Source organism: Phocoena phocoena, chromosome 6, assembly GCF_963924675.1.
Source record: "Phocoena phocoena chromosome 6, mPhoPho1.1, whole genome shotgun sequence".
NCBI classification, from domain to species: domain Eukaryota; kingdom Metazoa; phylum Chordata; class Mammalia; order Artiodactyla; family Phocoenidae; genus Phocoena; species Phocoena phocoena.
The window spans coordinates 12,825,473-12,839,074 of NC_089224.1; the positions used below are offsets into that span (position 1 = coordinate 12,825,473).

Genomic DNA, 13,602 nt, shown 5'->3' on the forward strand with positions numbered 1-13,602 from the left:
GCCAGGAGTGAGAAGGATGGAGAGGATAAGGGTGAAGTTGTGGAGTCACCAGCTAACTGGGCGGGGGCTTTTGCTGTGGAGTCCAGCTGAAGAGGGCTCAGGCTCGCGGCCGCCCAGCCCTTGTTCTGGGAACGGGGAGAAAGTACAGCTCAGTGTGGGTGTTCTGGGCAGTTTTCTCGCCACTTACCATTTAGCAGATGTCTGAAGGACTAGCTCATGGAGTTGGCAGTAGAGTTCAGAGAGTGTAGAGGATGAAGAAGGACTTTAACTGTTTTTGAAGCATAAACGGGAACTTCAGCCCAGGTCTCTGAGAGCAGGAGCTAAAAATGCCCATTCGAATCCCAACTCTAATTGGGTCAGCTTGATATATTAATATGAGGGGCTGGAACTCCTGGGACCTCCCTCTGGGACCAGTGCAGCCAAGTGCTTTTTATTTATTTATTTTCCAAGCTTAGTCCAGGAGCACCGTGAGACTACCTGAAAGTGTTCTGGTCCATAGAAAACTGTATGAACCAATTGTGAGACTCCTAACTTGCATTTAGTTGCGAGATGATTTTGAAAATCTAGATCCTTTGATTTAAGGAAGGGAGTACTGGGTACCTATTCTGTATACTGTTTATTGAATGGATAACTATGCACATTTTTAAACCGGGAAGATGCAGATAGGTGCTCTCTGGTCACACTTAGTTTTGTTTTTCTCCCCACTTCCGTTGCCCTGTACATTTCATTTTGGAACCCAGACTCTTCGTTTTGCTTTGCAACAATCGACATGGATGACAGAGCATCGACTGGGCATCCGTGACGGTGTGAGGTGTGGGAGGGTGGCATGGAGGCTGGGAGCTCCCGCTGGCTAGGACATAGAAATAGGGAGATGGCCAAGTGCATGTGCAGAGGGAGTGGGGCAGGACAGCCGAGCACTGAGGCCACATGTGTGGCTGCTCACAGGACGGTGGCAGCCGGAAGTGAGGGTCAGCAGCGGGTATGAGGCAGAAGACTTGGGGGCATCACAGGGAGAGGGGAGGGCTCTGCCATGGGCAAGAGATGGAATGAGCAAGAAATGCTCTTGGAGTTTCAGGCAGAAGATGAGCCATTCCGGGGGCTGGGAGCCCCAAATAGTTGATATATAAATGAAGTTCTCCACTCTGGGACATTCTACCACTCAGCTGGACAAATCCTCCCAAGGACAAATCGCAGTTAACAAGGGGGTCCACAGATCGTCCCCCATGCAATGCTGTGGTTGCAGTTTTCTTGTGGTCCCCAAGGCACCCTTCCTCCCACGTCTTTCCTCCAAGACATTTGGCATCTTTCTCTCTCTCTTTTTTTTAGTGGTGGCCTCCCAGTGTCATTAAGCAGGTCAAAGGTCATTGGTCTAGAAATTGACCCACTTGACCCATTTCCTTTCTGCGCTGGACCTTGAGTCTGGACCCTGCTCCCCCAGGGACCATGTGGAGGGCTTGAAGCCGCGTCTTCAGTCCTTTCTTCCCATGAGGTGTATAATTCGATATTTATTACCTCTCTCCCCAACAAGGTCTATGGTGCCACTGGGATCCATTCGGTAAAGAATGCTGATCCCCTTTATGAATTTTTGATGGTGGAGGAGGAGTGTTTGAGGCCACTAGGGGACCTTGTGAAATGGAAATGTTTTTTCTTTTTGATCTCTCTCTCTCACTCTCTCTCTCACTCTCTCTCTCACTCTCTTTCTTTTCTTAATTTAAAGACGCATATACCAGTGTGGCAATGCCCGAACTTCCCTGAATGTAAGTGTGTAGTATCTTTGTAAGAAAGCAGAATCACAGCTCTTTAAAGCCAAAACCCCAAACACCCCCTTACATATCTATCTAACTGTTCATAAGAACCGTGGAAACTTGATTCAGGAAAAGAGATGTGCAGGCCAGAAAAACAAAAATTAAAAATAAAACAAAGCAACAAACAAGATACACTCTGGAGTGGGAGAGGATAAATGATGTCCCACCCACCACCCCACCCCTGGCCCCGTTGTTCCTTTTTTGGTGGTCTGAAGGGGTAGGACTCCAGGGACGGGGAGAGTCAGGATCTGTATTTCATTGCTGAGAATTTGACAGCTACAGTGCAAAGCAATACCGTCCTGCTTTTTATTAGCCTGTGTGAGTCCAGCACAGAATGAAGGGTTTTTTTTCCCCCTTTTCATTTTTCAGAGGTAGAAGTTTTTGCCAAACTATGAGATGATTTAACCACAATTTCCTTCCTGAATTTTTTTTTTTCCAGAGGGGGAGGGGTTGCTTGGGTGGGTGTTATTGTTTAATAAGATTTAAACAGGGTCTCTATTTTGTGGCCGGAACAGCCTTTCATGCCCTTTATCTGTACTGGGATTTCAGCTGGGTTTTTATTTTGGTGACATATGGCCCATCGTATAATAAAAAGAGACGAACCATTCAGATTTAATTTAAGCAGCTAAGGACGTCAGAAGGGCTGCGAGGGGAGCCTCTACCTGAGCTTTCATTTGTTTAAAAAAAAAAAATTGTGCAGAGAAGTTGAGAAGGTGACTTTTGGAATTAGTTTGGTTTGGAGGCATTAAGTCCCAGATCAAGAGAGAAGGTCAATTTGAAAGTTTGGGATATATGCCAGCTTTGCTCGCTCTTTTATTGGAGAATTGCCTGTGGGGCCTTTCAAAGTATCTGCCCTTCAGGGGTTCTGCTTTCCACCTGCTTCCCCCTTGAACAGGGAAATGGGCTTTTAAAAATATTACGCAGCATGCCACAGCCGTCTCCGGATCCAAATGCTGTGTGGCATGACACAAAGTGACTCGGGGGCCGGGGGCAGGGCTTGGGTCTGCAGCTGGCACATGGAGCCTGTCCGGCGCAGGGACTGCTCCTTAGCCGAGCACGCATTTCCCTCCGAGGACACAGCCCACCTGGCCTCCAAACGCCCCTGGCAGCTTTCCCCAAATCATTTACTCTCATTTCACTCCACTGTCATGGAGGAGACGCCTTCTGCATCTGTGGGATAGACAGCAAGTCACTGGTCATGGTTCTGTGGGATACGGGTGTGAAAATGACAGAGTGAGCGGAGAATTGTGCCATGCCACGGGAAACTCACCATGGCTCTCTCGGTGGATCCTTCATGGGTGTGTGTGTGTGTGTGTGTGTGTGTACAATCCCACAAAGACAGGTTCAGGACTGATATTCTGAGAACCCTCCACGGCACAAGAAGATCAAATGTGCCACAAGGTTTGAGCAGCCTGTTTTCCAGCCAGAAGCCACCGCAAGTTGTAGAGTGAAATCCCCCCCTGGCATCAGACCTGTTATTTGCACTCAGTGTCTAACAAGCGTCCTCGGCATCATCTTCTAAAAGCTTTCATTACTACATGAATTGTGCCCACCGTGCACCGAATCGCCCCTTTGTGCTGCTTCTAATTAACTGTAATGACAGCATTCGATGCCACTCCACGTGCAGAAGGGAGGTGCCTTGGTTGTGTATCTTTGGGCAAAACACGGCCAAGGGGCAGGGGGAGTTCAAGTTCATAGGTGCCTTCCGGTTCTGAACCTGCAGTATACCTTTCCCTTTGACCCATTTGGGCCTCAGGGGGCTGCTGCTCTCTTTCCTTCAGCTGCAAGTTACAGCTCGGCTCGGACCATTGCTGTGATGCCCTTTACCGCCATCATGGAATGACCCGAATGACCATCCAGGCCACTCTCCACGACAGCTGCCAATAGCATTTTTGATTTATTTGCAGCAACTTGGAGATCCCTGCTAACAGCCATCTTGATGGGAAACAGCACTGTTATTGCTTAGGGAGAAAGGCAGGCGTTTAGCAGTCATAAAAGGAAAGTTGCCTTCCACCAGACCAAACGCCGCCGCTCCCCTTGCATGTGGCCGTCTCGTTTTCCTCATGCAAGCCCCCCAAGGCGGGTCGGGGGCTACCCTGATTTCTTAAATCCTCTCCCTTCTGAACCTGGGGGTTTGAGGGATTCTTTTCCACTCCTCCTGGGGGAGGCTGAGTGTGTGGGGTGGCAGTTACAGTATTCAATGCATGTTTTCTGGAGCTTCCAGTGTGACGAGAGTCCAGTGACAGGAGCTCCTGACGGGCTCTGGGGCTGCCCAGCAGCCTGTGACCACAGTTGATCAGCTGGGGGCTCCTGATGCTTTCTCTCTACCTCTTCAAAGTGACAACGGGGTAAGACAAAACAGGACAGGAAAGCCCAAACCAAACCCAAAACCTAGCTGGAGGGGAAAATTAAAAAAAAAAAAAAAAAAAAAAAAATCCTAATTTTTTTCCCTAACTCGGGCATCACAGAGGTAGCATCCTCCCCACATGGCCTCCATTATCTTTAATCTCTATCCACGGTCTTCGTCTCACCTAATATTTCTGTAACCTGAAAAATGTCTTTGACGTGTGTCATGGAAGAAACTGTCAGCCAATAGCGTTTGTACTTCTGCACTTTGGGTAAAGAAGTAAAAACAGACTCAGATCGAAGTACCCTGTTCGTGCCAGAGGTCAGGAAGGACGGTCACTCCTTTGCGTGGGAACAAAGGCACAAGCAGCTTGGTGGAATTAGGTGCTCTCTCTATGCCCCTGACCTCCTTTCTGTTTCCTTCTCTTCCCTCGCCCTTCTACTTTCCTTCTTCTGTCGTGGTCCGAACATAGCTGGGGGCTAGAGAGAGAATTGAAGGCTTGTGGACCTGGCAAATCAATCATCACTCATGCTGCATTGATTGAGTGCCCTTCCTCATGCTCGGGTGCTGTACCAGACAATGTACAAAATCACACGCCCTGCCCCTTTCAACTGGGGGAGGAAGCTTGTGTTGGATTGCGGAATTAGCCAGGCTGAGATGCCAGGGCTCCATCCAGGAGTCAGTGAGATAGCCTCGTGGAAGGCCTTGGCATAGGTGATGTGTATAAGAATGATAGATCTGAGCCCGCACCCTCCCCTTTGCTGTCACCTCCGAGTGCCTCTCCCTCGCGCTGAGATGCCTGATGGTCAGAGATCGGTGCCAGGGAGTCAGGGCAGGCTCTGGGTTTGGAAATGCCTCTTTGCTGTATTCCCTAATCAGATCTCAGGCAGATAACAGCTCAGACCTGGGAACATGAGATTTTAATGTGAAATGAATAAGTACCCTGAGACTGAAGCTTGTCACTGCAGAGCATCTGGAATCACTTACAGCTGGGTAAATTCACTGGGAGCTGCAACTCAAGTGAACATGGGGTTTAAAAGGAGGCACACAGCGCGTTCCTTTTAATGTCTAAACAATCTGATGTTGACAAGCCTTTCACATTAACCCCAAAGTGGCAAAGTTTAAACCCTTTATTATCTGGTTCGGCCTGGCAAATCATTTAGAGGCTTACCGAGTCCGTATTTACAGGGAAAGGCCAACCTTCCTTTCCTTTTTTCTCTTTTTGTTTTTTTCAAAGCAAGCACCACTAATATATGCACAGTTATGTTTACTTGGAAGGCTTAAGAGACCTTCAGCATGAGACTCAAGCTAGGGAAAGTAAGTTGATTTTTTCATCTTTTTCAGGAAGCCCCTAATCTCTTTTTAGAATACAAAAGGCATGAACATTCCAAACCCTGGAAACTATATCAGGTTAACAAATAAGTAGAGAAGAAATACAGGAAATCATTTCCAAATATTATTAGTCTTCAGTAGAAATATATTGTATCTTGGCAGCTAACTCTAACTCTGTGTCATTTTCCTAAGGTTTTGCCCAGAACATTACGAATTATTCTAAAGATGGCGAATGGTAGTTTGCGTTCTGAAGGGGACTACAAAATATTATGAAAGTTAGAAAGCTTAACAGTTGAGCATTGCTTAATAACCATCTATGGGACCTGTTGCCAAATTGGCAAAATTTTAGGGATCTCCATTGTAACATGTGGAAAAACATGGAAAAAAAGCTGCAAGTGGTTTTTGAGAACTAGATTTAATAATAATTTAATAATTTTAACCACATGCTTTAAAAGCAATGAAGACATTTTAATTCATCTTTATAAAAAAGCATGATGCAACAGAGTTGCATTTTTAATTTTCATCTGAGGAGAGTTTTAATGTAATCAAATTTACTATTATTTTATTTGCAAGAAGACCCAAACCTTAGAACATGGTAACTCTGACTCATTCTGTGGAAGGAATCTCTGGATAATTTTGGCATTGGTTTGAATCCTATCGAAGAAGTTCATAAAGATTAACGTTGCAGCATAATTTTGACCACAGCTGTTCATCCTTTAGATGTAATTTTAACTTTCCTTTGGCAGCTGTGCAAAGTCAGATCTGAAATCACCAGTCATCAGCTCTCCCTAAACAGAATTTTCAGATTCTGTGATGACTTTCCACCTATTAATCCTCTTCAGTAATTGTGTACACAATGCCAGTTTTCACAACTCAGGATAAGTTTGAGTTACTGTAGAAGTGAAAAGAAAACTTTTTTTTTTTTTTTCTTTAAATGATGCTTGGAAATGTAAACACTCATTTAACCTAATCCTGCAGTTTGGGGTTAGGCAAGAAAAAGATGAAAGCATCTTAGAATCTTGTTTATATAAGAACTATATATAACACACACAAAATATATGTCTCGTTTACATAAAAATATAGAGCACAATTTATAAAATGAAATAAAAAGCAGACCGTGTATTTCAGATATTTCGTTTAATTAAGTCAGTGTGTATGATCTTATTAGTAATCTGAAGAGCATATTACTTAACTTATGAATGCTTGGATGTCTACTATAGCCCTGTCCCATTATTTAACCAGTAAAACATTTGCATCTGAATTTTATCATAACGAAGCAGTGGGAAAGGTATCTGATATTGCTTCCATGTTTGCCTCCATTACATTATGTGCCTGTGGCCTGTTTTCCTGGGACCTCACTGATTCTGTACCGACTCTACTTCAGCGAGAATGAAACCTCTAAGGCCCTTTCAGCTTTGCATGATGTAAACTGCTGTAAGTTTTGAAACATGTATCATTTCTTTCATTTTCCCCTGTAGCCCCCACTCTCAGAGTTGAGCAGAAGATGTGAATTTCAGTTCAGTGGTAATAGAAGCTTCTGAGACCATGACGTGAAGTTTCATTTTATTTTTTCTAACCTGGGCACATGGCGTTTAAGGAACAGGACTTAGAGCTGAGTCTGGGACTGCTGTCCCTGCGGCATGTCTCTGATTCATCTTTTTGCCTTGTGTGTCTGGTAGAAAACAACAACAGAAAGGTAACGCTTCCTTGAGAAATGGATGTCAGCTAGTAACGAGAGGGGCGGAGCGCCCAGTAGCGTGATTGTTCTGGATGAACTCTCAGGGATCTTTGGGGAATACTGGTGCCTTGACCCTGCTGGCCCTCAAAGTGCTGAGTGTGGAAAATGGGAAGTCTCCCTGGACCTCAAACGGCACAAGATGTCAGAAAAATGCAGTTCTTGGAAAACTGTATTTTTTGGCTGGGGTGGGAGCAGAGAGTGGAGGGGCGGAGAGGGAGAGTGGGAGCTCATAATATTTTACACTTCAAGTCCTACTTACTTTACTGTTAATATATTTGTGTACTGTCAGATACATATTTTTAAAATATTAATGAAACTGCATATTTAAAGATGCTCAGTTGAATAGCAAATTTTTAACTCAGTTGTTTGTTTAGTTCCCACGACATTCAAAGTTCAAACTAAGATCTTACTCAGTTTCTGGCTCTCGTCACTAGTTATTCTCCAAATCAGAGACCTTCCCAAACCGGCATAAGGGTGGAGGTTTTCACTTTGATAACTAGGATATTTCTCCAGCAATGTTCTCAGCTCGTATTAAGTATAATCAGATGCACTAGGCTTTGATCAAATTTCTTATGTACTTTTGTTTTCTGGTGATCGTCAGGCCTGCAGAATGAAGTCACCGGTTGCTCAAACCACGAGTCGGGTGCTAGACAGTCAGTGGGAGGTGATGGCCAGAGCACTTGGCGAGGAGTCCAGGGACCGGGTCCTGGCCTCGGTCCTACCCACTCCGTCTGGGAACTGTGCCAGTTTACCTGGGTGTTCAGTGAGCTCACCCGTAAAATCAGGGCCGGAAAACATGATCTCACCTGCCTCTCCCCGCTGTTAAGTTCTTATCTTTAGCAAGAATTTAGAATCTCTCAAATAGTGTCCATTTGGAAACTGTAATCAATAGACAGAGGTATGGCGCTCAGACCTCGCCCTCTTTGGAAAGGAACAGATTCCTGTGCATTTCCTAATGCAGCTGAGAAACTTCGACAAGCTTCAAGGGGGTAAAACGATCTAACTGTGAGGACAGATGTGAGGATGAAAATGGAGGGATTTGAGAGTTGTTGTTGTTGTTGTTTTTTTTAAAAAGTCTGCTTGAGGGCTTCCCTGGTGGCGCAGTGGTTGAGAGTCCGCCTGCCGATGCAGTGGACACGGGTTCGTGCCCCGGTCCGGGAAGATCCCACATGCCGCGGAGCGGCTGGGCCCGTGAGCCATGGCCACTGAGCCTGCGCGTCCGGAGCCTGTGCTCCTCAACGGGAGAGGCCACAACAGTGAGAGGCCCGCCTACAGCAAAAAAAAAAAAAAAAAAAAAAAAGTCTGCTTGAACGGAAATAGAGCTCCATTTTTTTTTTTTTTAAAGTTAAACTGGTTTCATCAATGATTTTACACACTGTTGGAAATACCACCTTCTCCTAAGTAAATTTTCAAAGGGAGGTCAAAACACTGCTTGACAGAAACGGGTTGCTGTGCAGTCAAGCCAGTCAAATGTGGTAAAAAAAACGAGGTTCAGCCCGTAAATATGGTCTGAATTAGAACAGCGTCAGAAGCACTGAAATCGCATAAATTATATTCTGTTTAGAGGACTGAAGTGGGGCAGGGGAAAGAAAGGTACTTAACGAAAGAGAATGGAATCAGCATTTAAAACTCCCTAAATACCTCTTTTAATGTTTACCTTTTTTTTTTTTTTTCTTTCGAGTCTGCCCAAGTTCATATTTACCTGAGAGACCCATTGGCACCGAAGGACGGCCTGGGTCTCACAGGTAAATAACAGACACTCTGCAGACCGCCTACTTGTGTTCCACGCTCTGGAAACGGCAGGCCTCTGGGTAAATGGTGTGCTTTGGAAACTCAAAGAAAAAAGGAACGTGAAGACGTGTCTTCGAGTTAGAGCACAGGGCGGAGCCCAGCAGAGGAGAGGAAAGCAGAAGCTCCCACCCTTGGAGCTGGGGGTCGGGGGGCAGATTTTGAAGCACAAGCCAAGCTCAGACATGATTTATGAAAAAGGTGATTTAACAAACAACACCCAAACGGCATTCTATTGCATATGGGATCCGTTTATTTAATTTATTTATTTATTTTTGCGGTACGCGGGCCTCTCACTGCTGTGGCCTCTCCCGTTGCGGAGCACAGGCTCCGGACGCGCAGGCTCAGCGGCCATGGCTCACGGGCCCAGCCGCTCCGCGGCATGTGGGATCTTCCCGGACCGGGGCACGAACCCGTGTTCCCTGCATCGGCAGGCGGACTCTCAACCACTGCGCCACCAGGGAAGCCCTGGATCCGTTTATTTTTATGGGAACATCTCTCCCAGTCGTTGTTTAAAACTCGCACACCTTATAGATCCTGTGATTCTGCATATCCCCGGCACGCTCGGAGCCCTGCCACACCACGCATCCTGCTGGTGGCCGCCCAGGTGGTGCAGCAGAAGGCTGGCCCTCCGCGCTGCATCCACGTCCTCCCTCGTGTGACCTTGAGCCTTGAGCAAATCACTTTTCCGCCCTGGCCTTCTTTTGGTCCATCTGTAAAATGCGGGGTGAGTTGCAGGGGTGGGTGGGGACAGAGGCGGTTTCCATAGTTTCTTTAATCTTTTCCAGCTCTGACATCCTAGGAAGTAATCCGTGAAATTCTGTGTCCAGATTGAAAATCTTATGCACCCATTAGAAATGATTCTGAGCTGCCTGCCTGGGTTCTAAAGTTTTATTCCACTCATGACAGATGTGGGCATCTGACCCTCCCAGGCTGTGCTCCCCCGACCCTGCAAATATCACCTAATCACCCCCAAAGGAATGCACTTGGGGAAAGTCAAGTCGGGGTGCGGTGTGTGTGCGTGGGAGCTCTTTTGACCTCAGACTGATGGAGAGCGACTGTCCCTCGCTCCAGCCTTGGTCGTGGGTGGACCGAGGGTGTATTTTTCGGCTTGTCTGCAGGCCCCGTGAAGGAAGGGCCCCAAGACCCATGACTCTCCCACTTCATTTGTGCAGCCAAGGTTTTTCCTTTGCACTCCCTTGTGTTCCCTTCCGAGGGAACAGCCGCTGCGTCCTCGCTGTTCAGTATCCTTGGCCCCTGTCAGCTGCAGCCACTCGGCCACCCCCTTGCAGAGCGCTAACCTTTTGATTTAACTTTATTTGCCACAGCAGGACTATCACCGAAAAGGGAACAATATGCCCTCGCCATCTGGCCCTGGCTGCCCGAGGCTCCCTGAACAGCCGAGGGCCCTCGGAGGGGCCCGCTGTGAGCAGTGACTGTGTTCCCACCAGCCTCGCTAGACGGGTGCCCTGTTTTTGTTTTTTTGCAAATCAACCTTTTAGAATCCACATACAGGCTACAGCCAGTGACTCAGAAGACCATAAATAATACAGCAGGCTTTGCTCAAGGAAAAAAACAAAGCAAAACAAAACCACAAAACCAAAAGAGGTGTATCTACATTATACTTAGCCGGTACCAAGTCGAAGATAAAGCTTGGTGGTTTTTTTTCCCCTGTGACCCTTAAGCAAGTGTGACAGGCATTAACCTATCAATATTAGTGAGTGATTTAAAATACCAACCAACATTGGCCTGCAATAATTTCTGTTGTAAATGACTCCTCCTGGGCCCCTCCTACCACTAATTTAGGGCTCATAAATCAGAACCCAGAGCGAGTTGCTCTTCACTCTCTCTTGCCCTGGGCGATTCTTGAAGTCTCTTTTCTAGTAGGGATCTGGAATCCATTCACATCGCATTTCCCTCCTTCTCCTGCTGCCATCTTCTCATGGGGCCTTAGAAGAGAGCTCATGTCTGCAAAATGAGGCAGAACCCCATGCCCCAGCGCTGCCTTGTTCTGGTGACAGGAGGCATCCGGCTTCCTTTTTCATCACTCTTTTTCTGGACACATGGCCCAGGAGTCAAGCTGGCTTCTAGTGGAGGGGATTCTTTCTAGATCCTTCCACATTAGCCAGCGGCACGGAAGGTCCACACCAAGGTGGAGGTTTTACTTTAGGTGAGGACAGTGAAAGGTGAAGGTGTGGAATCTGATGAGAGGTGGGGGGAGCCACAGAGATGGTCAGGAGATATAGGGAAACAATTTGCGATAGAAAGTTCTGGATGAGTACCAGCACAAGTACCAACCTGGCCTGAACCAGCAGGCCTCAGTTCTGCAGCCTGCGTGTGTAACTTGTGACCCGCATTCTGGCCCACAGGGGCAGCTCGGGTCCACACATGCAACCACATAAAATACCCACTTCAAGCAAGGTAATTTCGTTAGAGTTAAAAGATTTATTAGGGGAGCCCGAAGAGTGGGGAGGAGGTGTCGGGGAGGGACCGAGACCCATCTGGTTTGTTGTGGGTCTTTTTTTATTAGAAGGGAGAAAAAAAAATCGCTCTGTGGGTTCATATGTCTAAGGAGAGCTCAATTAAAGTTATTTGCTGGAGCTTAAAATATGCCCGCACCTGCTTCAGCGCCAGGCTCGGAGACCCACACGTGCTCCCAGAGGCGGAGCAGATGAAGGCTCCTGTCGGGCGGGGTGGAAGTGCCGGCAGAGCATTTCACTCACGCATTGGCACCAGCTCAGGATGGGAAAGTCAGAGACCAACCCGGAAGCAGCTTCCTGCTTTTTATCTGGAATCCAGGACCCTTGGCCTGTCCTGTCCAGGGATCCAAAGGGCTCTTCTCTTTCGAAAGCAGACCAGAAAGGCTGGAACCAGAAGAGGGAGTGATGTAGGTAGGACAGCATCCCCTTACCCACGTCACTCACCTCCTGTGTGGTCACTTCATTCTTGATAATGGGAAGAGCATAAAATCTGTTTCAAAGGCCTGTTGTGAGAATAATAAATAAAATGGCTCACATTCGTTGAGCATTTGCTACATATTAGGCACTGGGCTAAGCCTGTTTTACACGTCACCCCGTTGGATTTTTACTGCAACTTTAAGAAATAGGTAATGACGTCATCCACGTTTTATAGGTGAGGAAAATGGTGCCAGGAGAGCTGAAACTCCTGGCCCATGGTTACTCAGCAACCCAGATTTGTCCGACTCTGAAGCCTGAGCTTGTAACTAACCTGCTTCGAATGAGATTCATGGGTGAGAGAGACCTTCCAAGTAATATGGCGGTGACACACATTTACTATGTCCTGAGATGTTCTCGGGTTCTCATTTAAAACGTCCTTTGCCCTTTACAGTCTCAGTTTAGAAAGTGTCTTCCCAGGATGGTTGCTCCACACATGTTGATACTGTATTTCCTGCCAGCCATAAAAGAGACCCAGGCCCGGTGGGACACAGAGGGGTCCTTAGGCTCAGCTCCTACCCCTCAGAAGTACGGGGAGACCACCAGGGACAAGAGTCTCAACTGTCTTCTATTTTCTGAAACAGGTGATTGGTTTCAGAGCCTCCTTCCTGGCTCACACTGTTTGATGTATTTTTTTAAATCTCTGATTCCTAGGCTGCCCACCAGAAACGGAGCCAGTTCTAGACACCAGGGAAGCCATTCAAATATGGAATAGGGAGGAATTTGTCAACTTTCAGGGATGGATTTTTTTGTTCTTCAGACTTGGACCTACATCTTCTTAGACAATTCTTTATTCTCCAAGATTTGACTTTGGGATGTCTTCAGAGAAGGAGTCTCTGATACAGGGAGAATCCAGGGACCAGTGACCATAATCTCCATTGGAAAAGGATTTTTTGATCATGTGATTCACTGACCTTCTTAAGTAGCTCTCAGGCACCCTGTCTCACTAAATAGCCCACCAGTGTCCAGAAAAATTACCACCTGCAGCCTATAAATATATTTAAAAGCTTTTGTCCTGATTTTTTCAGTTAAGCTGCATACTGAGTGAGTACGTACAGTGTGTGCCAGGCACTGTGAGAGGTGTTTTACCTAGCTGCCTCATTTTAGCTTCACAATTACACTCCTATGTGGGAGGTCCTGTTATGACCCGTATTTTACATATGAGTGTATAAGACTTAGATTAAGAAATCGGCCCAAGTTAGTAAATAGGGAAGCAGGACTCAAACCCAGGCAGTCTGAGGCCAGAGCTGCAATCTGAACCCTTTGCTACCTCTCATGGCAAGTGGGTAATGATCCATTAAATGTATCCACCCACCCCCAGCACACATACACATACATCCCGATTCTCTACCCAAGAAAGAGCTCTGTTTTTCTGTTTTCACTTTCAAGACTTAACAACAGATTCCCAAGCTCTTACCTCTAGCCTCTGTCCTTAGCCATGATTTAATAAACATCTACTACCTTTTCCTTTCCAGCCTCCACCCAAAGTCAGCTCCCACCCAGTAACAAGCTGGGTGTACCATTCATTAGAGGTTTGATTTCCCAAATATATAGACTCATCTGCATTTTCCTGCATCATCCCTGAAGATGAATTCGTTGATTAGCCTCCCCACCATCTGTTGAAGCTAAATCCACTGC

The 13,602-nt window shown here is 46.6% G+C and overlaps 1 protein-coding gene across 6 annotated transcripts in view; it reads left to right on the forward strand.

The window, feature by feature from the left end:
- The window catches only part of EBF2 (EBF transcription factor 2), a 191,834-nt gene that overhangs the window by 63,855 nt on the left and 114,377 nt on the right, over positions 1 to 13,602 (forward strand). The window lies entirely within an intron of this gene.